Source organism: Trachurus japonicus, chromosome 8 (genome assembly GCF_045865225.1).
Source record: "Trachurus japonicus isolate A0001 chromosome 8, Traja_1.0".
Taxonomy (NCBI): Eukaryota; Metazoa; Chordata; class Actinopteri; order Carangiformes; family Carangidae; genus Trachurus; species Trachurus japonicus.
Genome location: NC_140914.1, coordinates 9,068,962 through 9,093,397, shown reverse-complemented (window position 1 = coordinate 9,093,397; position 24,436 = coordinate 9,068,962). Strand labels below are relative to the sequence as shown.

Below are 24,436 nucleotides of genomic sequence, written 5' to 3'. Positions count from 1 at the left end.
CTCCCGCCTCCCTCACCTTGACCCTACCTACCCCCCCCGACATACCCCCTGCCCCCCGTATGGCACCCTTCCCCTCCCGCCATCCCAGCACCCACCTCGCCTTCTAGTATGTGAGTCGACTGGCCCCCCTTTTGTACTCCTGGTGTTCTGTACATAATAAACTCCTCACCCGTCCTTTACCCCCGAACCCCCCACCCCCACCCTCCTCCTCCCCCCCTAGCCGTCCTTTCAGGGGGGGAAAAAGATAAAAGAAAAAAACAGAAAAAAAGAAACAAAAAAAAAACATCCTCTGACTCCCCGAAATCTTGTATTTTGTTCTAATAATGACAAAATTTATTTATAAGGATTTTTTAAAATCTATCTCTTTCTCCTTTTTGTAAATGTTCCAGTTAAATAAAGTTTAAAAATGTTAAAAAACTAAATGGATATATTGAAAGGTTAAAAAAATGTCTCTAGAAGTCCCTGCCCCCTCCTCTGGCTCTGTACTCTGAACTTTGTGTTTTTGTTTTTTCTCTTTCTGTATGCTTCTCTTTACGTGCTTCAGATGAAGAGTTCTATTTATTATGACATTAACGTTATTATAATTATGACTAATTATTAATATTATCATCATCCTCATCATCCTCATTATTATCATTAATAAACTTGTCTACTTCAGCCTCTTGTGTCTCAGCGCTGTTTTGTGGTGAGTGATGAGCTGCTGTGAGCTGGGAGCCTCGTGGTAAGACTACAAATCCCACGACACAACAATCGCCGCAACCGCAAGAGATGAGCCAGGTGGAAAGGGGGCGGGGCCTCGCTCCCACACAGCCATTTGTCTTATGCCAAACCCCCTCCGGGTTTTACAAGATGGAGAGCACCTGTCTGTCGCCGAGGCCGCCATTTACCCAACCGGAGCAAAGACAAACTCTGAGCCCGAAGCGTGCGAGAGGAAGAATATAGACGCACGCCTTCAGGGGGAAGGAGCAGAGGCGAAGAAACACAAATGTAAATACTTCAAAAGATCACTGCCTCTCCATCACTGTTGACTTTGTTTAATCCTTTGAGCCTCTACAAACAATGGAAGATGGAATTTTTTTTTTGTCTTGTCGCAGCCAAAAAAGAAAAACTGAAAATCCAGAAACAAGTGTTGTATCTGTGTCGCTCCTGTGCCACGTCAAACTGTGCACCAAGACAACGCCTGTGCACACTTCGTCTCAGGATGAGAATGTGCTCTGCATGCTCCTGTGAATTTTGAAGTGTTTATCAGCCCGAGGCCTCAACGAAAACCCAAATTAATCTGACTTCTAGTTCTTTCTTTCATCATTTAGGTTCAAATCTTCAGACTGCGTATCGAAACTTAAAGAACAAGTGGACCAACACATTCCTCAGTGAACATTGAATGATTCAACCTGGTTCATGATTTGCACATAGACACGATGCAACACCTATAGGCACATTGTTTTTATTACCGAGCAACTTCCAGGCCCCCACACACACACACACACACACACACACACACGTACATCACATCTCCTGAATTGTTAACAAGCAGCCAGATATGGTTTCAAAGTTTTCACTTGTTCCAGCATCTGTGCAGCTGCAGGACTCGTGCGACCTCCTGTGACTATTAACGAAAAACCAGGTGAGTCGTAAAAGAAGATTTACCCGGTGGCACATGATGGCAAGCCAGAAGGCCCATAACTGGGAATTTATTTGGCGCACACACACACACTCTTGTCCAAAGTGACGTACAACTGAGATACAGGTTCACACTCCACCACCTGACACAAGAACCACGAGGCTGCAGGAGCATGAAGCGACATAAGAAGATCAGGTTTTTCTGTTTTTTACGCCTCATTTTGCAGCTAGCTTCCCTAACTCTGGGCTCGATCAACACAGGCCAACAAGATATTACTGTGATTTTCAAACTGCAATCTTACTTGGTCTATTTGTTATGATGCTTTTCAGCCCTGAGCCTCTCTTCTCAGATTTACCACATGAAGTACAGTACGTGAGTGGCACACAGCGGCTGATACTGTTGTTACTTCTTGGTTAAAGAGACCCCAAGGAGTTTACTTTTGGTTATAAAAGAGTATCATATTAATGTGGATGAATCTACGTTACACACAATTGTTAATGGGTCCATTTTCGATAAATATATTGTTTTGTCTTTGTCTTCGTTATTTTGATATTATTATTTAGTGGTTGATTCGCCCAGCATTTCCTGGTTTCGGTTTCCCGGACGCTGCCCGGTGGGTCATGGGAACAACGCAGTCGGATCACTAGTTGGCATCGTTTATGGTCAGAACTGCGACGGTATCTGATCGTCTTCGAACCTCCGATTTTCGTTATTGATTAATGAAAACATTCTTGGAAAATGTTTTCCCTTTCATCTGTCTTGCGCCGGGCCAAGAATTTCACTGCGTGCGCGGAGGCTCATGGGAAATGTAGTGTACTTCGCTTTCTAAAATTCCTCGTAGTCCCTTTAATAATTTGATGATTTATCAGTTACAGTACCTTCCAGAGGACAAGAGTCGACTGATTTGTTTTGCTCCAAATTTACATACAGTAATAACTCATCTTTATTCCGTTACTGGAAAAGTTGTGATATAAAGATAAAGATCTTGGAAAAAAAAGAAATGATATTTACAACCTGGCAGTTATATTATAGTAAAATGACATATCTATTAGTGTTATGGCTGGATTTTTTTTTTTTTTAATCATTGGTGGTTCCTTTTTAAAAATGTTGTTTTGTGCTATAATGTTTATTTAGTTCTTGCTGTGATCATGTAAATGTGTCTTCGTATCATAAAATGTGTTTTTCAAATAAAATGTATTATTATTACTAGGCCCCCCCCCACCCACTGCTTCCCACACAAGAGCTGTAATGTCCTCTCTTTCCCACTTGGTGGCACCATCTCTCTGTCTTATTTGTCTCCACTGGTGTTGTGTTATTCTTCCACGGGCACCAGTTTTCAGCTTCGACCACCAGTCACCGGTGTAAACTGTGTGTGTGTGTGTGTGTGTGTTTGGAGCCTCCTCACGTCTCCTCGGTGACACCGGCTCCTCTCAGACACCTGATCCGTCTCAGGAGTGAAATATTATCTCCTCGTTTTATTCATACATGTAACGCTTGATTAAGGTCAAATGGGGATCTAAAATGTGATAAAAGCATCTGTTGGGCTCAAATAGAATCTGTCACCCCAACCACAGCAATTGACCATAATCACATAATTATGAAGCGATGAGACACTTTGGCTTTATGGGGAGGGTGCTTTGCTAAAATGGCCCACGTAAAACCCCATCTGTAAAAACGGGCCTTGGATTTGAGCCAAAGCAGGGGCTAAAGGACCCGATATATCAAGTCACGGCACATCTAGCAGAGGGGAAGCAGAGGCGGCTGACAAAACGGTGACTCTGTTGGTGTCAAAGACAAACACAGCTCAAATATTTGTAGGCGCTATCAATTTTGTAGGTACAGGACTCCCTCGTGTCGCTGTGGCAGCAAATAATATTAACACAGATGATTCATGAGCCGAATTACTACTGAATCTAAACCAGCTGATAACACAGGTCCCTCCATCGTCTATTCATCTATTTATATCCCACTAATTAATCTCAGGGTGCTGTGGCTGTAGGTTGTGTCAGTCCTGTACATGTGCGTATATGAGTGCGTTCATTGTGTTAGTGGATGCAGACAAAAGTCCTACAATAAATTCCTCCTTGATCAAGGTTAAAATGTTTGAGGCTTGTCAATGTTGTTTTACAATGATTCAGGTTTACAGGGCCTGTGCTTTCTGAGTGTCCTCGTTAACCTCAAAACTGTTTTAAAGGACAAAGATTCACTGTATGATCATTTTGAGGAATTTGATTATTGTGTTTTTTAACTGTACAACAATATTTGGAAAGTTTTTTTCTAATATTTTGTCTACCTGGTTAAAATTAATTAGGGTAGACGACACTTTAGAAACAGAAAACAAATAAAAACTCAAAATGGCTTGAAGTAGTTATTGCATAATATAAGAATTATTAAGTCTAAGTCTTTATGGTATTTTGTTTTATTTATTGTATTTTTTAATTTTTTGTTTGTAAAGCACTTTGTAAAAGTGCAACATAAATAAGGTTTATCTTTATATAAGTATTCATATTTTCAGTGAAGCAAGTTGTACTGAATTTTGTATGAGAAACATTAGTCATTTGAATAAAAATGTTCATTATTAGACAACTGCATTACACTGCAGGGTTAGACAATATGTGGTCATTTTAAACACACCTGCACCTTTACTTTAAAGAGGAACTATGCAGAATTTGTAGCTTAACTATGTTACATTTCTACATTAAAGCAGATATCAGTGGAATGTTTTTGTTAATATAAGTCCTAAATAGTCCTATTTTCCGTCAGCAATCACTTACATGAAGTATTTCAGCCTAAACACGAGTCTCTCCGTCACTCTGCTCTGCTGTAAGCCGAGGAGAAAATTTTCCTTGTGGGATACAAGTGTTATCCAATGAGGGGAGAGAACGGCATGAAGGGCTGTGTGTGCAGCCGAGGGATGCGCGTGAATGTGGTGACGTAGCACGAGGACCAATTGATGCCTGACAAGGGCGGGGGCTGCTAACTCATGGTGCGTTCAAGGAAACTCGTACTTTGTGTTTTTCCTTCCTGTGAAGTCATACCAGTTCGATCTGGTACGAGTTCACGGGTCGGAAGTTACGAGTGGCCGTTATAGGGAACTTTCACAGACAACAGGATGGTAAAAACACGAGCTACGGGTTACCTGGAACGCTACCAAGTCGTAGTTGTGACTTGAAGCTGTAACTTACGGTTTCAAAAGCCTGCCTTGAACACAGCATTAGCCGAAACGGCCGTGCCGCTGTTATCTGCTTTAATTAAACAGCTTTGGAGTAATTGAGATGGTTTAATAAATGGTTTCACTTGTTACGAGGGAGAATGGAGGCTCTCTGCCTTCTATGTGTGTGACAACTTTGCAGGCCGCCGCTCCGGTGTCCCAGCCCTCGTCTCTGCAGCACCGCAACGCAAACATGCCCAGTAACCCGTAATCTCGTGTTTATGTTGTGTTTAATCTTGTTTATGACAGATTAAACAACACAAATATACACACCGTATATGATATATAACATTATCTACCACTCCATCGATTGATTTCTCGCTGGCTTCGTTGTAAACAAATGCACATGGCCAGGACCAGGGTTAGCAAAACAGAGGACATAGTTCCCCTTTAATTTGTTCTTTTGTTCTGTATGTGTTGAAAGACTACGTATATGAGCATGCATGTAGTTCAGTACATGTTTGTTTCTAAGATTGTTCCCTGTGTGTGTTGTCTGGATATTTGAGAGCTGCAGGTTCTCGTCCTCAGCCTCTCTCAGTTTCTCAGAAGGGGGGCAGCAGGTTTCTTGTCTGGAGCTTTAGACAGTGCATCCATCAGGACGACGCTCCGCCATCTGCTGCTAACGCCGCAGCGCTCAGTACAGCTAAGTGCCATCTGCAGCCGCCTTCACTTACATCACTCTGAGAAGTTTTCTTCTGGACTCACAACAACAAGTGGTGAGTGGCTTCTTTCTAAAAAAAAAAAAAAAGAAAAAAAGGAGGACAGCTGGGTCATGGACCAGCGGTGATCTTCATTAGGCGCAAAGAGGAATGAGAAAAGGTGAAAACTGCACAGCCCATGTTTCCATGAATTCAACAGGAGCAGATCAATGTTTCCCTCACATAAAGGAAAGTGCAGCATTTTGTTTAGACATGTTCAGTGCACAGATGCTCACATGCTGTAGTTACACCATCTGTCCAGAGGAGGGACACAAATCCCTAAAAATCACAGCAAAGACCATGAACTGAACGCTCCTGATTACAAACTGTTGTATTGTTTCTAATCTGATGTGATTTCCCTCTGTGACCTTTAATAATCAAAGTGCACTGATGGCTCACTCCAGAAATACAAGCGGTGAAAAGGAGAAATAAAAAGCTCTAACCTGAGTTTTATGAACGCACTATTTCTGTTCTTCTTTCCGTGCATTAATCAATTCTTTTGAATGAATACAACTGTGTCGTTTTCAGCTTTACTTTCTTGATGATGCCTTTCACTTAAAGTGGAGTTTGTGATAATTAGTGACAGACACCTTCTCCCTGTATTCTTTCACATTTCTTTTGTCCAAAAGCAGCAGCGCATTGATATTATATATCAACAATAACAGAAATGTTGGAGGGTTAGGGGTTGAAATAGGAAGAACTCCTGCACACCGTCTACACTTGCAATAGGTTATTGATTTATTAAGAAAACACAATGTTTCGGTCCTCAGACCTTCATCAGGTAGTCTTAAGTCTTGAAGGTATGAGGACTGAAACGTGTTTTCTTAATAAATCAATAACCTATTGCAAGTGTAGATGGTGTGCAGGAGTTTTTTCTGTTTCACTTTGTCAGCCACTGCTCTTCTCCTACGCACCTGTCCATTTTTAAAAGCTGTGCATAAGTTTTACTTGCGCAAGTGAATACGTTACATTTACTTATAATGTGTTTATGGTGCATTACATGTTAATTCTTAAACATATATTCCCTTTTTGTTTTCTTTAAGGATGTTAAAACAATCTTATCCCACAGTTTCCTACAGTGTCATGTATAATCTGGAGTATCTTGTTACAGTTTTTGGATGAAATCTGATTTACACTGAGTGAAATAATTCAACTTTGCTTCAAAATATGACAACTAATTTCATTTTGAAATATCTTTGGAGATCCCAAACTTCTGCTCTCATGAATAAGATCACTGACATACTTCCAAAAAGCGAGAAACAGAGGAGCACCTCTCTCAGGCTCAGTGATTTTTACACTGGAGAAGCAGCAATGCACTCAAATGACATGACTAAGTGTCCTGCGGTCTTTGAATGCCTCTCAGCCAGCAGGGCCGCACCGTGCTGTGTTCAGCCTCGTCAGCAGGGCGCTCCCACCCTCAAACATGAAGCACAAAGGCGAGCTTGTGTGACACTCACTCCACTCTGGACGCCTTAATATGATTGTGGTTTAATACCCATTACAACAGTGTGGAGGGGCTTGTCATTAGGAATTCAGCCCGGCTCAAACTCACCTTCCCTCCTTCAGCCTATTAGAGAAAATAATGATAAGAAACCTGAAAAGAGGCGAGCTATAAATGGAAACAAAAGTGCTGGGCTCGACAGAACAGGAGCTCCTGCTACAATTTGTGGGATTAGGTGAGCACACTGCTGATGACCCGCAGCCTTGTGGGTAATGCAAGGTCAGGTGGGGGAATTGGGCAATCTTAGAGCTGGGCATTAGAAAACCCACTTTGTTGGCACGAGGCAGCGAACTGACGACAGCAGAGGCAGATGGAGAAACGAGGAAACGAGGCTGAGGAGGGGAGAAAACACAGGGAAGAGGAACGAGTGGGTGAGAAAACACAATAATGAGCTGCGGCAGGTAATACAAGAGAGACAAACTAATATTTTCATTATTGATTAGCCTCAATCTAACCAAGTTCCAACTGATCGATCAGAAAGTCTTATTACATTTCCAAAGTTCTAAGACGAGACGGTCAAAGTCTCCTCCGTCTACAGAATCCAAATCTCCCCCAAAAATATCCAGTTCACACAGCTGCAGGGCGGAGGAGAGAAGCTACAACCGGCTCATGTTGGCTCAATAAACGATGTAGTGTATTATCCACCTTAATTTTCTTACTAAATGAAAACATTTGTCAATTAGGCGAGACAATCAGTCTGTTTATATAATGTTGTATTTATCCAACTAAACCTGTACAAGTCAACAACTCAAGCATGTGTGAGCCTCCTTTCATATTTAAAGGGGAGCCATGCAAGTTCAGACGCTTTTTCCCTGTTTGCTGAAACTAAATCACCAATGCTAATGTCAATAGATGCTCATCGAAACGAGGTCGTTGAATGTTAGAAAATTAGGCACCTCAGGATAAACAGTTTGTGGCACTGCACTCATGTGCCATTAAACCATAGGAGAAGAAGGGGGTGCAACGTGATGATGTCATTAAACAGAGCAAAATTCAAACCTCAAACGGTGGAAAACAACAAGGAAATAATGATAGAAATGGGACTTTTCTGTTAGTTTCATCCAGCTGTTTTTATAGAGATGAATGCAAACGATTTTAACAGCCCACCTTAAAAAGTTAGGATATCAGCAGGTATTAAAGGGATGGTTCAACATTTTTGGCAATTTGCCTACTGCCATAATCCCTTTAGTCATAGCAGTAGGTTCATTACCTTTAATTATCGGTGCATGTTGTTTTGAGATCAGCGGGGCAGAGATGTGAGCTGCTCAGTGAACACAATGGAGGTGAACGGTACAGGTCCCCTGTCCCTCATGGAGAAGTTGTGACCTGCTCATTCACCACGCTATAAAATAATCATGTATAATTGGAATGTAGTTCCGGCTGCATTTGACTCGAAAACAACTCTGTCTCGTAATGTTATATTATTATTTAATAGCGTGGTGAATGTGCAGGTCACAACTTGTCCACCAGAGCGTTGTGGAGTTGTTGGATTGTGTATTTGATGAGTTTGATGAGGGACAGGGGACCTGTACCGTTCACCTCCATTGTGTTCACTGAGCAGCTCCCATCTCTGCCCCGCCGATCTCAAAACAAAATGCACCGATAATTAAAGGTAACAAACCTACTGCTATGACTATAGGGATTATGGCGATAGGCGAATTTGCCAAAATGTTGAACTATCCCTTTAAGCCTTGCCCTGCTTTTCCCAACTTAGCATTTTGCGATATAATTAAGGTTTAAATGCAAAACAAATGTATTGACTTTAAAACTTCTATCTGACTGATGAGGGAGGAAAGAGCTCAGACATCAGAGCTTAGCTGAACTGTTCTGTCCAACATGTGATTCGTAGTGTGAGTACAATATCGACCTGATGATGCATTGGTCCAAACCCCACTCTCTCTCTCTCTCTCTCTATCTCTCCCTCTCTCATCTCTCTGCATTCGCCCGGTGCCAAGGCGCTCAGGATTTAGAACCACTACTGGTGTCCATCTGCACACCGGATTTAAAATGTGGCTTCGCTGTGACCCGTCTGTTGTCCGAGGCCTCTGGAGACAGAGAGTGGAGAGAGAGCACGGTGCCAGGAAACACTCGCTCGCTCTGACAGCCTCCGTCCTACACCAACGTGCAGTTATGCCGCTTTTCTTTTCTGTTCTTGCAGGCAAAATCATTATCAGGAGGTATCGAACACACTCATGAAGAAGCATTGATCCCCCAGACTGGAGGATGCAGTTAAAGTAAATTATGATCAATACTTTTTTCTTTTTTTTTCTAAAACTGAACCTTTTGGTTTCAGTTGGATTTCAGAGGTTAATCATCAGATGCTAGTTAGGCTGCTAATGCCTCTCTGTTTATATGCTAAATCTAATTTCCGGTCTAATATTCTGGGATTAAACTGTGTGTTTACTGACCTGCAGGTTAGTGTTACCAGCAGAGAAAGCATGACCTGTGGAAAATAAGGATATACGTGAGAGAATCTGTGCTGTGGACGATGCTGCCTGTTGGTTTAAGGCAGCTTACTGGGCATCTGCTCCAGCCAAATCCATTTTTATTCACCCTGTGGATTATAGGGCTGGTTGGCAAAGAAGGCTGCCCTCATGGTACCAACGCCAAAAATAAATAATTAAATAAAGGACCACGCATGCAGGTGGATGCCCTGCACGTAGAGCATGGAAAATAGTGCAACATATTTGCTGCCAATGCAAATGCATGGCTTAAATTCTTTGTTAACTTCACTCTCCGTTGGCTGCAGGAGCTGAGAAGTCAGACAGACAAGTGCTCTGGGTGTCGTCAGGCTATAAAGCGCCAGCCACGTCCTTTAGAGGGCGCTGACGCACTGGTGATGCGCAGACTAAGCAGCTGTCTGGACCGGTGCTGAGGACACACTTCTCAGCCGCCGCATGAGTGTGAAGTCTCGGGGCTGGTGCTAACAAGTGACGCTCGCCCCAGTGAGAGCGTCCTCAATCAGACCTCTGTCGCCGCACAACGACCACAGGGGGATAGTCCGCCTGAGATCTGAGCTCTAATGGTCCCCAAGTTGTTCCCTACATGGAGAAGATCAATCAATATCTGATAGCTTATATCTGTTTGTAGTTGTTGTTGATTTTACTTTTGTATTATTATTTTTGATTTGTACCTTACAGTCATTTCAACATTTTAACACAAAGTCAGACTCTGCATGGAATGAATTCATCTAATTTTGCAAATTAAGAGAAATGATTAGCATTGTATGTATATTGTGGAGTGAGTGTGTGCAGAAGAGTGAGAGCACAAGTGGTGTCTATTTATAGCAGCTTTGGTTAGAGGCCTGCACTGATTCCAAGATATTAAGTTTTAATTCAAGCTTTTGTTCCTATGTTTCTTATGAGTTGATCTGTTGTTTCACACTGAGACATTTTATTTAAGTCCAACCCCTCCCACATCACTACAGCCAGTCCAAGGACTCAAAGAAAGCCTGTAGCTAAAAACAGAAAAACAAATTAATAAATAAAAATAGGAGAAAAACAGCTCTACTTTTCATTATTATTATGATTATTTACATTTTTTATATTTATTACAAACTTTTGATACAGCTGTTTATTTCTTACTGCTCTTTAGTGTTCTTGAATGTAAAGCACTTTTATACTTTTATTTGTTTACATGGAACTATGAACTTAAAGCAGAAGTAAGCGATCCGGTCGTTTTGGCTAATGCTGCGTTCCAGGCAGGCTTTTGAAACCGTAAATTACAGCTTCAAGTCACAACTTACGACTTTGTAGCGTTCCAGGCAACCCACTCGTGTTTTTCCGACCTGTTTTACCTGTGAAAGTGCACTATAACGGCCACTCGTAACTTCCGACCCGTGAACTCGCACCAGATCGAACTGGTACGACTTCACAGGTCGGAAAAACACGAGTTACGGGTTGCCTTGAACACACCATAACGTCTTGTCAGCCGATGGAGTTAGCAGTCCCCGCCCTCGTCATGGATCTATTGGTCCTCGTCCCTACGTCACCACATTCACGCGCATCCCTTGGCTGCACACACAGCCCTGCATGCCGTTCTCTCTCCTCATTGGATAAAACTTGTAGGATACGAGAAAAGTTTTCTCCTCGGCTCAGAGCAGAGCAGAGTGACTGAGAGACCCGTGTTTCGGTCCAAACACTCTATGTAAGTGATTGCTGTCGGAAGATATAACTATTTAAGACTTATATTAACACAAAAATATCGCTTACTTCTGCTTTAATGTACTCTATGTCCATAATGCATGGTGATATTTAATGTTTCAAGACTCTGCAGGTGACACCTACACCTACATGTTTGCTTAAAAAGGGAACATCCCAGGATTTTCCTTCCGCAGATAAACGCTTTAAGCCCTGACACTGTCTTGAAATTTTTTTATTCATGTCTCCATCAATAAACCTGAGCCTTGAAGTCACCTGTGCATGTTTTATTGTACTTTATCACATACGTCAGCTGCCGTAACCATGGGCCCAGAAACACAGAGGTTTACTATCAGTGTGTGACAGTTCGGCTAATGGGTTTGGATTGCATCTCTCCCTTTATGTTGGTAATTCTGTGAGTTACAGGATAACAGCAGCAGGTGTCTGCCATCAGGATGCATGTGTCTGACAAAGGCAGAAGTTTATCAGCCGCAGACTGGAAGACACTGATACATCAGCTGTGTGTACACTCATTTGCAAGCGCAGAGCCAGGCTAAGCTCAGCTGCAGGTGGCGAATATGTGATAAGTGAGGATATAAACTAGAGACGAGCTGTATAAAAACGCAGCAGAGCCTCATTTCCTGTGTTTAGATCGTTTTTGTTCTCCTGTTTTTTGCCAACACGTGGCAGCAAACAGAGAGAATGGACCAATGGCCTGAGTAGCTATGTTGTTGAGTTGTTTACAGCAACTCCATTATCCATCAGGCAACAGGTCCCGGCTTGGCGTGAGCTCCCAGAGAGTACAGATGGTTAATGGCATGACAGGTTGTGTCCAGGCTCTCGGGCCTCCACTGTAATGCCCCCGGCTGCTGGATGGAAACACCCAGACAGCCTCAGGACACCCGGCGGTGGAATCAGCATGCAGAGCGGCTCGTCACGCCACAGCTGAGACTGCGGCTTCAGACACCGCAAGCTGGGAAAAAGAAGTTTGAGGAGCTGAATGACACTGTGGTGAACAAATTTAAAATGACTCCAAGCCAGAGACATTATACCCAGAGACACGGAGGTGAACACCACGACAAGCAGAACACAACACCTGGCTGTGAATGATGTTTCCATCTCTGAGCGTGTTCTCTCATTGCACTCTATTCATATTTTATTAGATGTCTACTGTTCCTACACTACATTTCAAAGAGGAACTATGCAGGGTTTTTTGGCTTAACTATGCTACATTTTTACCTTAAAGGAGAAGTGCCATGTTTTACAACCTGGATCTTATTTCTGGCATACAATACAATCATTTACTCGCCAAATAACTTTGGTGTCATTAGGAGTCCTTCTGACAATATTTAGATCCATTCGAGAGCCGCGTAAATCCATATAGTGGGAGTGATGGGGGCACCGAAATACAGCCTCTAAATAATGCATTATCTGCCGCGAAACTCGTTCATTTCACCCATATGTTGTTATGATTCACTAGTGCTATTCCCCTTTGACTCTGGAGTTGCCTGTTATTGTCATCCGGGGTCTGTAGACTGACCTACTAACCTCTGAACTGGATGATGTCATCTCTGAGTGCCGTACGCAGCCATGGCTCATTCACTCTGCCTCTTTGTGTATATCATTTTTATAACTATAATACCCCTGGCTAAACAGTATCGTTCTGTATACAACTGTTAATAAAGCAATAAAAAAAGGCTCATTAACTCTGCTCTCTGTCTTCTATGTAGTGTCTCTTGGCTGAAAAGCAACTTTGTAAGATCAGAGCCTCCGACCCGGTGTCCCAGCTCTCGTCTCTGCAGCACTGCGACACAAACGCGCCCCGTAACCCGTAATCCCTTGTTTATGTCAGATAAGACTACACAAATATACACGCTGTAACATCGTTGATGATATATAATGTCATGTACCACTCTATTGATTGAATACTCGCTGGCATCGTTGTAAACAAATGCACATGGCCGAGAGGAGGGTTGGCAAAACAGAGGGAAAGCAACTGGACTTGCATAGTTCCCCTTTAAAATCAGATTTTACATTTAATCACAATACTGTAGCTATACAAATCCTACAAAATGCTAACTTTTTTTTTTACCCAAGCCATTATCCTTAAGATTTTTAATACCTCACAGAGAATTTTCTACATTTTTTTAATCTGCATTTGTTCAGCAAAGGTCATACACCATATTTAACGTGAGCACCAGCAGCGTTTCTTAACCTTTTTATAACAGAGATCCCTAAAATGACACAAATTAGAAATGTGATAATAGTTTGCCCCGGGGTCCATCTGATAAGATGTCAGCCACTGTCACTGATCTCATTGTGTTACTTCCTCTTCTAAAGTAAAAATGCGTATTCTCTCTTTTCTGGGGAACCTGAGGAACCCCCTTGTGGACCCCTGAGGGTCCTCAGACTCGAGCAGTATCAGATTATTGTTTACTTCTGACTCAAATCCAACATTTCCTCCTCCTCCTCCTGCTGCTGCTGCTGCTTCACATCAAAAGTGTTCGACCATAAAAAGATGAGTCATGCTTTGCCACGGATATAACACTGTATTTATCACAATGTAAGTGCTGATTGCCACCGCCTACAAACAATGCCTCTGACAAAACAATCAGGATGTAGTGAAACCGTTCTTCATGATGAAATATAGTAGTGATGCACATGTCACTGATATAATGGGAACATGTAACTGAGACATCTAAAAAAAAAACCTGAAACTCAGCCTGGTTTTACTCTGAGAGTAATTTAGGTCTTAAAATACCTCAATCAATGCTGTCTGGGAAGATATTAAAGCAAGTATTAAACTACATGCACATGATGCTCATTCTTGGAAAGATGACAAAACCTCAAGAAATCTGATTGCAATTCATCAAAAACCAACATGTTTGAGAAGTGGATTTATACGGTGTTGTGAGAAGCAGCAGTGTTGGATTTGGTTGAGACAGGGAGCATTAAAAGCCTCGCCGTGCAACAGAGAAACTCAGGTTTTAGGGTGTAAGCTGAGATGGCACTGGTCAATACTTGGAGGAGACGACAGGGATAAATCTAGCCCCCCTCTTGGGATCTACAACAGCCAAGTTTGGCCTTTTACCTCGCTGTTTTTCCCCCCGCCTCAGTCACAGGAACACGTCTGAAAATAGCTCTGAGCAAGCCCAGATAGAGAAAGGAGGAGTCTTTCGCGTCTGTAAATGCCAGGAGTTTGAACCACAGAGATGGCTGAGATGACGTTTGCTTTGCCGTCTGTGAGGATATTATTTTGGGTCAGATGTGCCTCTCTGCCATATTGTCCAGTCAAGCAGGAAGGCCAGGCCACAGAGAGAGAGCATATGCCTGCCTTTCCCTCTGCTGCCGCCCATGACATGTGTTACTTCCTCCGCACTCGGCCCACCTGCTCGGCCCAGGCCTTGTGGTTTACTACGAACGCCAGTCTACTGTAAACAGTATGAGGAATCAGTCAGTCTGCTGAGACTCGTCTCGTCAAGGCTACGTCCTCTAGGGGGAATATAAGGGTTGAATCATCCTTGGTTGGCGCTGGAAGAGCTTCAGATTTTACCCAGTGAAAAGATAATCCAACACAGCACCAGTGGAGGAGGTTACTGTGCTGTTAATGTTGCAATTAGAGCAGAAACAACAACAGTGGCGCAGCCGTAGATGATGTATTAGACCTTCATCTCCGACCTCCTCCCATAAACATTCTACTATTGTCACTGTGGTTGGTTCACAGTCTGATGCTGAGCTTGGCTCACATCATGATTTATCACTGCGCTGTACTGTACCTAAACTGAGCTGCAGATGAACTCTCTGGTTGGCTGACTGTTTTTTAAGTAATCAAATAAAAATGTACATTGCAGATTTCAGGTATCAACACTCAGAGAAACCAAATCCTGCAAGGTTGGATGGTGGGCTTTGATGTGACATCACAAAGTTCAGGAAGTCCAGACTCTTGATTTTAAGGCTCAGTTTCTGAATACAGGCTGTGTGCATTTCTCTGTGGACTGAGCTTTTTTTTAATACTTTTATAGAACCAAGACCTGCTTTGTAATCACAGATGACATGTACGTCTACCCTTTATACAATATGAGACCTTTAAACAATCCTCACTCTGCTCAGTTATGGCTTTTCTAATAACTTGTACATCCTTCTTAAAAACCACCACCAGAATTCACAAGTGTCCCACTCCGGCATCTGCACCAATTCAGCCAAAAAACAAAACGGCATCAAAAACCTGCTGTGAACACACAAGAAATAAAACACTTAATCAAAGGTCTACATGAAAAAGTTAATCTAAGGTCTCCAATGATTCATGAAATGTGACAAGCGTGTGCACACAAAAGTAATTTCCACACACAAAAAAAACTAAAGACAGAACCAAGGAAGTTGATTTAAAGCCCTAAATAACTTAAAAGGTGTGAATCTCGTCGACATATTTCTACAGCATGAGTTATTCATGGACATGATCAATAACTCAATAACTCTGAAAGTTGTGGAAGTGTGGGGAAGTGGGAAGGCCTCAGCATCAACCATAAAGTCCAGTGGCCGGCCGACTCCAGGCGGACCGCAGGTTGAAGCTGTTCCTTTTATCTCCTACACTGGACACAAACTTGAAAAATCCAGCCGACACGTAATTATCTCTTGCTTTACAGTCCCATCTGTTTGCCTTATCGATCACCAATCGACCCAGGAAAGCCAACTCTATAAGCTGTTGATCACAAGCAGGGGATTCGCGGACATTTATTATAGTCCTGCTGGCAATCGATCGGGGTCACGCTGCCCAGCCTCCACCATCGGCCGCAGAGAAACAAATATGGCCTTGCTGACACATCTCTCAGTGCAGCTCTGACAGGCTCATAAAATCCCACTGATGTCCTCCTGCCTCAGAGAAAGGATTCATTTTTCCAGGGATTCATCCACTGGGGAAAAATTAAGATTAATGGCTTTTTGTGCTCTGCTACAGTTTGCAATTGTCCTTGTGAGGGAAAGTATTTGCAGCTTGGCAATGAAATATATGCAAATGTGACCTGGAAGTGCGTGAATGGAGGGTGGAGGGGGGGTTGTGGGGGCACCAAAATTATTTTGTGCTCATTGAAAATCACAGGCGATGTGATAAAAGTCGAGGTCAAGTCGAAGCGCTGAAATATTACGAAGCAGGGCGACTTGCATCAGACAATACAGGTGCAGGGATCTCACAGCAGCAGCAGCAGCATCTGCGTGAAGCAGCAGGTGCACTTCTCCTCTTTGAACTCTAGGGGGGGTCCTACACTGACCCACTGAGGAAATTGGAGCTAAAATAGCTTGAGGCTGCGAGTTTGTGGTGAGTTTGAGGAAATAGGAGACAGACATGAGTCACCTGCAAACAGCCAGAGCTGGTCTGTTAAAGTGAAGTCTGTCTCAGTGCTGTCCTGGGTACCAGTGTGACCTTTTAAAAAAAAAAAAAAAACTCAACTTTACACATCCTGAGGATTGAGGACAGCAGCAGCACCGAGGCTCTGTGATGAGAGGAGGAAGCTGAAATTAGCAGCAGAGGAAATTCATTGGATGATGATCAAGGTCAACCAAGGTCAAAGCTGAGGTTGTATTTTAGCGCCAGCAATGATCATTTTCAGCATGTTGAGTAGTTGTTGTTTGTTTTTATTTAATTTCTTTCTTTCTTTTTTTTAAAACCTGGATTTAAAACCTGCTTTACTGCTAAATCTCAGCAGGAAAAGAAAACAAATTCAAAGCTGCAGGATCACTTTCCCTTCCCTGTGTTCACTGCATCTTAATGTTGTGACACAAATGTCAAAACTTTGGTTTCATCTTGCAAAGTCACAGCCACTATACTGTATCTGCCTGTCAGAAGTGAAACTCCTGGTCCTCGAACAAAAATGGGCAAGAATTGACGTAAGTGATCACTTTGCTCAAACAAAAAGATCCGATCACTAACAACAAGCTACAGCTGGACGTCCACCAGGTTTGAGGTATTTGGCTCAGGTGCAGCAGTCACGAAGCCAAGCAGCTTATTGTCAAAAGCGAAATGAATCGCTACGCTCCGGAAATAAGACAGGAAGAGGAGAATCAGCCAACGTTAAAGAGCAGATTACACAGGAAATAAAGAGAAATCAGCACTGATTAAAATATTGTATGATGATAAACAGCAGCAGAGCAGAGGCAGGTATAGATGCTGATTAAAGCTTGTGTTTTTTAACCTATAACATATGTTATGTCCATGCAGTTAAGTGGGACAAACTTGTCAGTGCTGTCTGGGGGGTAATCTATGTTATGACAGTGCTGTTTCATAATCACCTCACACAATATGAGGCATTTCTCTGCTGAAATGTAACAGTAAGAGTACACAGGACAGTACAACATATTGTTTATACATGCATGTAGATTAGTATGTCATTATTTTGACAGGTGTTGCTAATGCATTTTCACTGAAAAAAACATCTGTAATCTGTAAAACTGATGATGATGATGACATTTTTGTTGAGGCTGATACCAGACCAGTTGCTTTACATCTAAAGAATATGATTTGTTAACCATGCATCTCTCTAGCACAACAACGTCTGTGTTGTTGACAATGCACAACAGTGTCAGACAGACTCATTTCACCTTTATAAAAAAAAATGAGCAGCATATGTTGCAATTTTGATTGTATTTTGATTAACTGTTCATCTCTAACGCAGACACACAGACGTCCATGTGTGCTGCATGTGCACAGACACACACTGGAGAGAAAAAGGGGAGCACTGACTCTGTTTGTCCCTGAGATCATTTCAAGGACAAACCTGTTGATGTGAGCTGCAGCAAGACAGACAAGACACGGAGCGTAACAGGACAGGCTCAAAAAATAAAAAAACGAATGAGTTGATAAATGAACGGTTTCTCTGGGAAGAGTGAGGAGCGATGATGTATTACACTGTGATGGCTGAAAATGAGGCTGTAGTATGTTGTTGAGAGTTGTCGGGCGGCCAGCAGCGCTCCAGCAGCAGAGGGAGGGAAATAAACGGGGAGGGGTGGAGGGAGGGAAAACAGAAAGGAGGAGGAGGGAGGGAGGGAGGGAGGGAGAATGAGAGGATAAATCCTTACTACATAATGATTAGAGCTCACAAGCCCTTCCTGTGACACGGAGTGTAGGAGTCAGGATTACAGCCGGCCAGTGCAGTCAGAGTGAAAGCTCTGCTGATGGGGGAAGGAGGGGCACAGGTAGGACACGGGGGGGAAAAAGTGCAGCTCACTGAAGACTAAAAGAAGCAAAACAAGGTGTGTTACTGGGAGGAGAGGCGAGGGGGGGGCAGTGACGAGGGGGCGGATCCGAGCAGAGAAAAAAAACAAAAAAGGCATTTTAGAAGAGATTTCCAAACTCCAGCGGCTGACTCACATTTGTCCGCCTGCTCCGGCCATCTGTCGCAGGCAGGCCACTGACAGCCCCATCCCGGGCAGCTGGATCATTTACTCCGACTCTTTATTTTGATGGAGCAGCCAGAGGAGTGTTGCTCACAGTAAAGGAGGGAGGAGAAGAAGAGGAGATGAAGACGAGGGTCACCCTGCAGAATCTGTGATCGATGGGACTGGCAGCGTGGACAGGTGTCTCAGGGCAGAGATGGAGTACATCTGCGTCCTCATGAACTGGACAGTGACAGAGGACGAGACTGAAGAGCTGAACGTTGTTGAGGATTTGTTTTTAGCGCTGATATAAAATAATTAAAAAAAACATGGTGTAAGTTTTTTTTGGCAGCTTGTGGAGCTTTTTCTAAAGTCTCATTCTCCAGCCAAGGAAAGAGGAGGAATTATCCTTCTCTCCCCAGAGGTGAGCAGCTGCTGAAGACCTCAAAAAAAAAAAAAGGCAACTGCTTTACACACACAAATATGCGCGCTCACAGGTTTCCCCTCAAAGCACTCTGGGACGTCTCACCTGAAAAGCCTCTTCAGAGGAAACCGTCTCAACTTTAAGTCTTAACCTGGAACATTCAGCCGCCGGCGCCAGAGCAGCAGCGGCGAGGGACAGCCACGATTTGTTGATTTGTTTTGTTTCTCCTCCGGCACCTGCTCACTTCGCTCTCCCTCCATCACTCCGTCCATCCTCCTCCTCCTCCTCCTCCTCCTCCTCCTCCTCGGCTTCCTCCTCCTCCTCCTCTTCCTGCTCCTCTTCTTCCCTCCCCCCACCCCCCCTTTTTACCAGCGAGTGATAATGTGACCTTCTGCCAAAGTGCTGGAAACCATGCCACCGTCGCAGCGGGCTCCTCTGTTGCTGCTACTGAAATAGACTCAAACAAGTGCGGGGAGAGGAAGAGGAAGGGAGGAGGGAGAGGACGAGAGAGGGAGAGGAAGAGAAGAAGAAGAAGAAGAAGGGGGCCAAAGGGGAGAGAAAGAAGGAAGAAAAAAGGAGAGAAGAGGGGAAAGGAAGAAGAAAAAGAAAAACAAACAGGAACAGGACAGCTGAAGCTGTACACACGGGATGAGTGGTGACGAGCCAGGGCTGGATGTGGATTGCCGACACAGGTAAGAGCTCACCTTCTTCGTCTAACTCCTCATCATCATCTTCATCATCATCATCTAACTGTCTGTCTGTGATGAAGGTAGAAAAACGTTCTTCTCCACTTTAAGAACTGAGTGTGAGCAGGAGTGGGATGTTTCTTTAGACTTGGTTTGAAGGTGTGTAGTAGTTTTTTTTTTTGTTTTGTTTTTTAAGTAGCACCCCCCCTCCTCCTTCCTCCTCCCTCCTTCCCTCCCTCCCTCCTTCCCTCATCTCCTCCTCCTCCTCTTCCTCTTCCTCTGTTCTTACTGTCTGAAGAAATTCACAGAGCGCAGAGGATCAGATCAAAAGCAGGACTCGACAGGAACCTTGTCAGGGGGGATCAGACGGCGTGCTGTGTTTGGCTTCTGTGCCTTGTCGTAGGTGTGTGCGAGTGTGTCTGTGTGTGTGTGTGGCGGCTGTAACTGTTGCTTTAACTCGCCGAGCTGCCGGGGGGGATTAAGCAGAGCAGATCGATGCGTCATTGTAAACAGTTAGAGCAGCTGAGAGGGGCTTTGATACCTGCCCGCCAGACCTGGGATACTGCTGCTGCTGCCGCCACCGCCACCACCGCTGCTGCTGCTGCTGCTGCTGCTGCTGCTGCTGCAGGGTAATTGAACTGCCACTGAAGAGTGACTTTTCAGGATGCAGGAGACTGAGAGGTTCCTGTAATTATTGAAAGATCCATTCTGGCACTTTGGCTCCATGAATACAGAACAGTTTTTTTTTTCTTTCTTTTTTTTTTTTGGGTGGTATGGTGGAGAATGAGACCTGAATTGGTAAATTGAAGGCACGATTAAATCTGCGATTATAGGAAGTAACGGTCATCGTTAAATGCTCATATTGATTCATTGGCTTCCTTAAAAAGGTGTGGGACCTTTTAAATTAACCCCCGAGAACCAATCACATGCAGGGGTGATAAATAAGAAGACAACAGGAAACAACAATAGCAAGTGCAGAACAAGGGCAAAGCCATATTTCATACACATCCTTCCTCCACAGGATCACCAGCTATAAAAGTGTGTTAATGTGCAGAGGGCGGCTGCTTATCAGAAATGTGTTTCCTCATTATACCAGAGCCCATTTATTTATTTACGTGCAGCTGTGAAAGTGTCTTTAGCGACGGAGAGGTCACACGTCGGAGGAAGGTACAGGTTGGCACATTTGATCGGTTCAAACGAGACGTGACAGTGAAGCAGCCGGACGAGGACGTCCTGTAGATCAGATACGAGTTCGGCTTTTCAAGAAATGAGTGCTTCTCTTTCCCACCGCTTGGCCATCGTCCAATAAGGGATTCAATTACTTATTAAAAGGAACATCCTACACCTAAATGATATAGATTAAAAAACACTACTGTCTGAGCACACAGCCTTTACCTGCACAGACACAAACATTAACAGAGATGTTTAATGTTGTCTGAGATCTCCAATGTTGCTGCTTCATTTTAAAGGGTTAGTTCACTCAAATTGAATAGAAATGCAGGAGGCTGGACGTGGGTTTCCAACCTGTTATGTGTAATTTACGACCTTCCTGTGAGTCACAAGATGATAAGAATAGATTTAAAGTGGATAATTGTCGTCTTCAAGTGTCTAAAAGGAAACAAACAAAAAACAACTAATAAGGTTAAAATATATAGATAAATTGGCCTGAGGAAAAAAAGTATTTGGTGACATAAAAAGGAATAAAAATCTGAAAATTTGAAAACATTATATTGAGTCATTTTCTATTCTGCTTCCTCTGAGGTGGTGTTGACCCCTGGTGAAAAAGGGTCAACGCCAACGGCCATGAGCCAAAAAAGACTGGAAACCAGAACAGTGCTTCCCAATCTCTCTTGATTGATTGATTCCTATAGTCTCGGCCAAACGGTGCAACAAATGACCCCTGTCACCGGCTACACAGTGGGTAGATGTGATGCTTCCTTCCTCAGATTGTTCCCTTTAATAACTTCTTATAAGCCCGAGGAGCTAAAACTCTCCAAAGATTTGGTGGAAAGGATACATTTATGCAGCAGAAATATTTTTCTTGCTTCTTATTTCTTGTTAATCATCTCATTAAACTACTGTAAGGGTGGGAACCACTTGGTCCTGCAGTATCTAGCCAGGCAGATGTTTTGGTCTTCTACAGCTGTGATTCATGTGAGGATATGTTACAGTACAGTACAGGTGGAAATATTTGTTCTCAGTAATAATTCATAGCTATTTCAGTGGTTTCACACATCAGCAGTCAGTGTCATTAAAATGTCCCTCAATGGTTGTGATCTAGGTAAAAAAAACATCCATAGTTTAACTCTGTGGTGATAAGATTTGCATCTCTTCCAGTGGCTTCAGTGGCTTTAGTGAATAGGAGTGTGGGATGAGACGGTGTGAACACTGTGGCATCAGTTAGGCAGGTGAAAAATGGCTGTTCATTATGTTATGCCAACCATATCCTACTTTTAGTAATTGGATGTGCCGGCGCGTGTGTTTGTATGTGTGTGTGTGTGTGTGTGTGATAGAGCACAATGTGAAAAGTGCATATGTGTGTGAGTGTGACAAGGCAACATGTGAGCCGAGGTGAGGAATCGTCAGCCCGTCATATCACACAACGTGATGCAATGCAATCTCACACACACACACACTCACACACACTCACACACACATCAACTGACAATCACAGCGAGGTAACACACCCACAACGATGACGGATGAAGCCGCCGCTCGAGGCCGAGGGAGGAGCCTGATCAATAACACAACTGATACATTCTGTCATTAAGGAGATTTGTTTTGTTTTAAACAGATGCTTGACTAATCCTACACCAAACACACACACATACACACACACACACACCCTCCCCCCTCCAACTGCCATCACACACACACACACACACACAGACGGACCCTCACCTACATAATACAGTAGCAGAGGACGAGAGGACAGGACAAAACGTCCGCACTCTGAAGACATGCCATCACTCTGAAGGCTGAAGTGTAGAGTTGTTCACTCGTCACATCAGTCACAACTGATCCATTAAAAGCGTGTGGTTTGTTTAACACGTGTACCAGTTCCAGTTTGTCGTAGTTATTGGCTCTGATCAGCTCTGATCAGCTCTGATAGGCCGTGTCATTACACCAGGATAAAAGCTTCATTTGTTAATTCTTCTTCAAGCCAAACAGCTGATCTTCAGAGTGTGAACACCTCGCCATGTGCAGCACCTCCTCACACATGTGATCTATTTTAATGAATTTTATCTATTTTTAAACCAGACCAGTCCTTGCTAGGTTCTTCAAGACTTGCTGTTGTTGTTTCACTACAAAACCTGAATTAAAGTACTTTTATCAACATGTAACACCTCATCTACTGTCATTTTCAAGGACTTGTCACCTACTGCCTCTCAGAAACTTATGTATGCCTCTAGCTTATCTAACTATAACGATAATAATATAATAAACAACTTTATTTGGTATAGCACCTTTAAAAACACAAGTTTAGAAAGTGCTTCACAAAACAACATATAAGAGTTAAGTCACAAATGCCATAAAACCATAACAGATGGACAACACAGGCGATGTGAGAACCCAACAACAAACTGAGACCAGGACTCAAATGAAAAGGCAGGATGCAGTTAATTAGATAAAATAAATAAAAAGGGGGGTCTACATGATAAAAAGAGATAAGATAAGATGAGATAGTGGTTTGAGAGGTCACCAATAAACCAGACACACAGACAGTCGTTCTTGTTTTTTTTAAATACTGTTAAAACTAACATGTCAGTTTGTATTGTTACTGCCAGTCTGTTATAGCTCTTCCCTGAACAGGAAGTGATGTCATTTATGTATCGTTGTCTGAAGGGAGCAAATAGAGGATGGATTGCTTTGTGATATGGAAACATGTAGCTAATTGAGCAACACAAAATCCAATCAATGTCGAAGCATTTTGATGAATGATTTGAACAATTAGGTGATTATGAAGCGGTATGACGACACCATCGTGAGCTCTGGGAAACTCAGATAGAAATGTTTCTTCATTTTGTGACAATCTGTTGATTGAATGAGTAAAAGAAACAACAAAAGCAGACGTTGCAATTAATCAGTGGTGAAATAGTCATTAGTGAATGAGGCCGCAGTCATTCATTTAGTGCATAAGCGGAATAAAAACAGCCCACGACTTAAGATGCAACAACAAAAAATGACACACTGTCACTCACTGGGTCTTTAAGAGACATGGTGGGGAATGGGTTGTGTTTTTTATTTTTTTTACGGATGTCTTGTGAGAATGATATTCTGCTCCGATGTTGCATGTGTGGCTGCGGTGTCTTGGCGTGTGTCTGCAGCCTGCAGGCTCAGACTCAAACGACCTCTGGGTTTGTGTCTCAGGGTTAGCAGCAGCTGCTTTGTCAGCTGTCCAGCTCTTCCACAAACACTTAGAGCCGATCTGCTTAATCAAATGTTAAAGACACCAGACCTCACGCCATCATCACAGTCTCTGCGGAGGCTGACAGGACACAGGAGAGACAGAGGATGAGGAGAGGGAGGGGAGGAGGGGGGGTGGACTGGACAAAATGCAAGCATGTTACATAGACAATTGTTTTAAATGGATACAGTGCTGATTGACAGCCACTCACAGGCCTCTGAGGCTGTAAAACGTTTACTGCAGGGGAGGGACGGAGGTTTCGGGATATCAGAGCAATCTATCCAAGGTCAGGAGAGAGGAGGGGCAGTAAATTTCACTCCGAATCAGGCGATGCGGCATCACCATGTGATCCTTTTCCCGCCAAATTTATAGAGACCCTGACA

At 43.2% G+C, this 24,436-nt stretch overlaps 2 protein-coding genes across 2 annotated transcripts in view; both read left to right on the top strand.

The window, feature by feature from the left end:
- LOC146982592 (C-reactive protein-like) overlaps positions 1 to 24,436 on the top strand; it is a 468,648-nt gene that overhangs the window by 259,512 nt on the left and 184,700 nt on the right. The window lies entirely within an intron of this gene.
- Positions 18,675 to 24,436, top strand: part of grin2ca (glutamate receptor, ionotropic, N-methyl D-aspartate 2Ca) — a 58,353-nt gene continuing 52,591 nt past the window's right edge. Inside the window, exon 1 of the mRNA XM_085783633.1 lies at positions 18,675 to 19,651. The gene's annotated coding sequence lies outside the window, so the exon portion shown is untranslated. The remainder of the gene's footprint in view (positions 19,652 to 24,436) is intronic.